This window comes from Lissotriton helveticus, chromosome 5_1 (assembly GCF_964261635.1).
Source record: "Lissotriton helveticus chromosome 5_1, aLisHel1.1, whole genome shotgun sequence".
NCBI classification, from domain to species: Eukaryota; Metazoa; Chordata; class Amphibia; order Caudata; family Salamandridae; genus Lissotriton; species Lissotriton helveticus.
The window spans coordinates 560,206,510-560,212,509 of record NC_136065.1 but is presented as its reverse complement, the minus strand read 5'-3'; the positions used below and the strand labels follow the sequence as shown (position 1 = coordinate 560,212,509).

General features: G+C 45.0%; 1 long non-coding RNA gene across 2 annotated transcripts in view; it reads right to left on the bottom strand.

Annotated features, from left to right (window-relative positions):
• Positions 1-604: 604 nt before the first annotated feature.
• The window catches only part of LOC144753267 (uncharacterized), a 297,387-nt gene continuing 291,991 nt past the window's right edge, over positions 605-6,000 (bottom strand). For both annotated transcript variants that reach the window (XR_013594275.1, XR_013594276.1), the window contains exons 3-4: positions 5,295-5,393; positions 605-1,062 (exon numbers count right to left, since the gene is read on the bottom strand). This is a non-coding gene — a long non-coding RNA (uncharacterized LOC144753267). The remainder of the gene's footprint in view (positions 1,063-5,294; positions 5,394-6,000) is intronic.

Genomic DNA, 6,000 nt, shown 5'->3' with positions numbered 1-6,000 from the left:
TAAGAAGAACCTTGCTTTTATTCGGAAATCGTCTGTGTTTGGCCTGTTAAGGCACCCACACTTAGCCCTTTTGGCAAACCCCTGCATCAACGGAGTCCTGGGGGCAGTGGCAGATATTGCATTTCTGCTTAGGTAAAAACTTAAAAGAGGGAGTGGTTGGGTTTGAAGCATGCATAAATTGGCATCTATGGATTATATTTGTTAGTGGTGATTGAGTAAGGCAGGGCAGTACATTGCTATTACTGAGAGAAGAAGTGTGCAGCTGCATTAACTACATTAAGAAAGGAGGGGTGGGGTACAAATTGTGCATGATCATTTTCAAAACTTATAACGGAAGGTGTGAACTGCTAAGGGGGCCACATTAAGGCAGAGAAAGACCAGGCTGGGGCTGGGAAATTGGACACATTTTTTGTGATGGCTTAGGTTCATTGATCAGCCTGTCTCAGTAGGTAGGTATAGCTTCCTGGTTTTATACACATAACTGCGATGGTAGAGTACAGTGAAGCAACCAACTAATAATAAACCATAATCATAAAAAACATTTTTACATTTTGTTTTTATTTTACACCCAAAAAACCCTCTGTACCCCTAACAGACCCACTCATTTCCTAAGCCACAAAATAGACAAATCCTACTTTACCCATTCCCCAACAGTTCACACCCGCAACAGGCCCACCCTCTCCCTAGTGAAAACACCCCTCCAAACCTGAACGTCTGTTTAGAATGGTACTCTGGGCCTCAGTGTAGTGTATATCTTGAAGGACCTCACGGAGGAGGACCTTTGGTTGAGGGGGGATTGGCGGTTGATGCTGTGTGGAATGGTCCGCTAAGCCACTTACGGTGGCTGAGCAGTATTAGTGCATTTCCTTCTGTTCTGATGGTTTGCCACTTCAGGGAGGTGCCACTGCTGCCTCCTACTCTCGTAAGATAGCCTACAGAAGGCCAGCATTATGGCCTCCATCTTTATGGTGGCACAGCAAAGCACATTTCTCCTGCTATTGTCTCTCGTCTTCCTTGATCCAGGACACCGGCTAGGGCTTCCGTTGGAAACAACAGGATTTTCTGAGAAAATATTTTTTTAAAACATGAATAGTAGTAAACACTTCAGGCATAATTGTATACTCACACTCTGGCACACAGTGTTGCTTCTCGTTCTCTTTTTATGTGATTCTGTCTCCTTGGGAATTATTTATTTATTTTAAAAAAAATCTCACATTATTCACAGAATTACTATGTGCAGTACTTGGCATTGATTAATTAACACACACTTGCATAATTCAACAAGTAGCTGAAAGGGAAAAAAAGAAAAATAGCAAACTTTAGATAAATGAGTTCATGGTTCAAAATTTTCATGAGACGCATAGACTGCATGAAAAAAATGACTGGACTGCAAAGTTATGTATTCATTGCCTTTGACAATTTTTGGTACATAAAGATAATTCTGATGGCACTTCTCTGCCAAGTCCCAGTCCCCCACACCTCACTCTCAATGTTAATTATTCCCAGTACAACAAATACTTCTGAGTTTGGGAACAGGAAAGTGCTAGATAAGGTTGATGTTTTAGACCACGGCTTGAATTAGGCTTAGGTTTGGCAAAGAACAGGTTAGGTAGATAGGGGAAAGTATATAGCTCATTGTAAGAGAAGGCATACGCAAAAACATAGGAAGAAGTTGTGGGAGAAATGTGGGACATGCCTGTAGAAAGCTAGTTCTGTATATACTATACCAAAATAAGGTATAGTGTGCACAGAGTCCAGTGGAACCCCAAAGGTAGGCAGAGGTAAAAGTATATACCACCTTACTCTCTATTTGTGGTAGTGTGGGCGAGCAGTAAGGCTTTATCAGACGGTAGTGTTTAGAATTTGTTGTACACACTCAGGGAGCAAATTATGTCAGACACTCAAAGACTGAACTCAGACAAATTTGTTTGTATAAAAATATTATTTAGATATTTTATTTATGGAACCAAGCCAAGCCTGGGGCAGGTAAGTGAAATAATACTTTCCGCAGTGATTTACATTTGAATGCAGGTTCAAATGCAGTTGGTTGAATTACAGGTAAGTTAACAGTTCGAAATTACTTTTCAGTTACTTTACAGATTACTGTGCATGTTACTTTTAGATTACTATGCTAATCAGTGTGATATGCCTAGATATGACTTTGAGACACTTCTTAGGCAAAAGGTAAGCAATTGACTTTTAGTACATTTGCAGTTTTTCAATGTTTCATACAAACCAATTCCACACTAAAAAGAATTTTCAAGGAAAAGCAGTCAATGCAATATTATGGAAGGAAATTAAGTAAACGGTTTTCAGGTAAGTACTTATTTGTGGGAGTTGGTATTCTGGAGTTAGAACCAGATTTCCCCAGGGTTGAGTGTGCAGTCTCAGAACACCCACAGGGGCGCTAGGGCGGCCAGGTGCAGAATGCTGAGGCCCAATGTTATCCAATGAGGGATAGGGGGCTTCCGGTTGGTGGCTGCTCACGAGCAGGTCATAAGGTTGTGGGAGCAAAGCTCCTGGTGTTAGGCTCAGGGCAAAGGGGGATCCAGTTTAGTACACAAGGTGCACACACAGCAGCGTCCGGGTGCAGGGTGCTGTTTTGGCATTGGGTGCCCTGTTGTTTTCAATGGGAGTTGCTGGTTTGGGATTTTGGCTGCAGGCTTGGTCCAGGAAGACATCAGGGAGAAATCAACAGCTGAGCAGGTAAGTTGGTGGGCTCAGGGATGTAGGTGCACCTCGGGATTCCCCAGGGTGCAGGGCAGCTGGATGCAGGAGTGTCTTTTGATGTCAGATTTCACCTTACAAGGCCACTCGCTGTTAGGAGGGTTTCCGTGCAGGGGCTTCAGGCGACGTCAGGGTGTCCTGTTGGGGTCAACCCATGGTGGACTCGGACTCTGTGGTGCTGTGGGACCTCGCTGGGACTAGTGGGCCACTCAGACTCGGTGCAGTGGTGGTTCCAGGCGCTGGGTTTCTTTGTCCTTGGCAGGCTTGGAGTCTTTATTGGCGGTTTCTTTTAAACAGAACTGCTGTTCACAGGAGATCTGTGCTTTGTGGAAGGCAGCCAGTCCTCTCAGAGGGTTCTGGAGGTCGCTGGCTGCAGTACAAGGTGACTTTTGGCACAGGATCTCTGGAAACAGCCGACGGGCCGGTAGGGCTGGGCCAAGTCAGTTCTTCTCTGCAGTCTGCTCTGTTGGGCATCTTCATTCATCCTTCTCCTTTGTAGGTTGCGGGAATCTGCATTATTGGTTCAGGGATGCCCCTAAATACTGTATTTAGAGGATGTTTTAGGAGTCTCGTGGTCAGCTGCCAATGGGCTACTGACCTTAGGGTGACTACACCCTTGGTGTGCTCACCCCACGTGAGGAAGTGGGCACAATTCCCAGTCCTGATTGGAAAGTGCCTGCCATCTGCAATATGGCCGGCACTGAAGAGTGGACTTCACCTCGCCTACCCCATCTGAGTGGTGGGTTGGCAGAGGTGGACCCACCTTCTTGGCTATGCTAATTTTTTCCACCTGTCTTCCTACCAAAAAGTAGGGAAGACAGTAAGGGGGCCTGCTCCTGATATCAGGAGAGACTGGAGGTCACGTTACAAAGGCGGCAAGGATTGTGAAGCTCCCCTGCCACAGATGGCTCTTCCTGGCCTGGGGGAGGTGTGACCTCCTCCTCCCAGGAATGGCTTTGTTTCTGGGCTCAGGGAGCAAAGGCTTCATCCCAGGAGTCCAGAAACATGTCTTGTGGTGGCAGGCTGGTGTGTACCAGTCGGAGAACCCACCAGAGGCTGGTCGTTTTTCAGGAGGCATCTCTACGATGGCCTTTGAGTGCATTATTCATTAAATCCCACATTGGCATCAGTGTAGGTTTAATGTGTTGAGAAGTTTGATACCAAACTTCCCAGTTTACAGTAAAGCCATTATGGTGCGGTGGAGTTCATAATGACAAACTCCCAGCACGGTATACTTTTAATGGTATTACTGCACTTACAATATCTAGGAATTGGTCTAGACACTGGAGGGGTACAGGACTCATGTACCTGTACCGTCACCACTGGTATAGTGCACCCAGCTAGAGGGGTGGCTGAACTATGCCAGGGCAGTGGGTTGTAGGCATGGCACACAGGGATGTGTGCCATGTAAACTCTTCGCTTTGTTCTGTACCAAAACACGCAGCCTGTAATGGGTGGGGTGGGGTGGGGTAGGGTGTGTGTGTGTGTGTGTGTGTGTGTATATATATATATATAGGGCCTCTAAGGGTGGCACAATAAGTGCTGCAGCCCTTAGAGGCATTCACAGGCCTCAATGCTCTTGGTACCCATGGTACCTTTTACAAGGGACTGCCATGTGGGCAGAGAGGTGACAATCAGGGAGTACAAGGTACAGTTTTGGGAAAGAACACAGGCCATGGGAACCTGATTCACAGTGACCCAGAGCACATCAATTCAAAGTGCATCTGTAGTCTGGCAAAAAGTGGGGGGGGGGGGTTACTGCAACAGAAACCCAGCTTCCTACAATGCCAGAGAGGGGTGGGACTGAGTAGGCAGTGCTAGGTGTGCATAGCTACGGTCCTGGCTAGATTAGATTATGCCAGCTCTCTGCTTTTGGGCGCTAACCAAGCAGAATTAGTTCGCCTGCAGAGGGTGCAAAATGCGGCCGCTAGGATGCTGGTCGGCCTCCCGAAGTTTGTCTCTGCACGTCGCACTATTCAGGATCTTCATTGGCTGCCCGTTGGGCAAAGAATCAAATTTAAGGCTCTTTGTTTAACTTTTAAAATCCTTAAGCTAGTCTCTCCCCCTATTCTTTCACAAACAATCTGCCACTATGTGCCTCCTAGATCCCTTCGATCTTCAGGGACAAATCTTGCTATAGTGCCACGTTTTAAAAGAGCAAGGATGGGCAGACGCTCTTTTTCTGTGATGGCGGCAGCTCTCTGGAACTCTCTGCCTGCCCCTCTTCGTTCCATCCATGATCTGCTTTCTTTTAGAAAGGCCTTGAAGACCTTCTTATTTTCCACTGTCTAGTTTCTCCTTCTGGTTTTTAATTTCCGTGTTGTGTTTTTACCATTCCTCAAGTGCCGGGACGCCTCTTGGCTGCGGCATCTGTGCGCTTTATAAAATAAAATAACATAACATAACATAACATAACATAGGCACTGCAGTAGACACTGGGCAATATTTATTATTTACGTGACAGAGAAAGAAATAACCAAAAAAGGGATTGGTGACTGGGATTGAAAGCAAGGAAGGAAGACTTTAACAAATGATGCTGTGTTCATTGAAACAGGAACTTGACTTACCACTCACTCATCCCAGCAGCCACTTCTCCTTCCCCTGTCCCTCTTCTTGGTGATGGAGATCTTCTCTCTGCTGGTCCTCCTTGGTGTCCTCAGTAGGCTCTAGGAAAAAAAGAAAAATACAAAAGGCACTTAATTGACAGTATCACTACCAACCTGCAGCATTTTGGCAAAGTAAAAGAAACACGTAACAAATCTGGAAATCTTGATAGCCAAACTATCACTTTGAAAGTCAGCTAACTATAATCTTGCATGCCCATCATGCACTGCTTATGGCCACCCATATTACATCACTCACCACATGTTAATTTACATCAGTGGTGTCATCACTCAATAGATTTAAATACCAGCTGTGCTCAATTTACTAATAAGTATCACGATACCCAAGAAAAAAAACTTTAATTAAAGAAAAATGGCAGCCGGGAATGTGGAATTGGGAATGGGCACATGCAGAGGATTGGGCATGTATATGCGAGGTCACAAGCAGTGCATGTTGAGGGTGCACATTATAGTTAGTTGATTAAACTATAGCTGCCGTATTTTAACAATCTTGGGTTTTTTAATGTTCTTGTATCATTTACATATCTAACTATAACGTCACTTGAAATTTCGTTTTTTCCAGTTTATAGGGCTATCTATCTATCTATCTATCTATCTATCTATCTATCTATCTATCTATCTATCTATCTATCTATCTATCCTACTGACT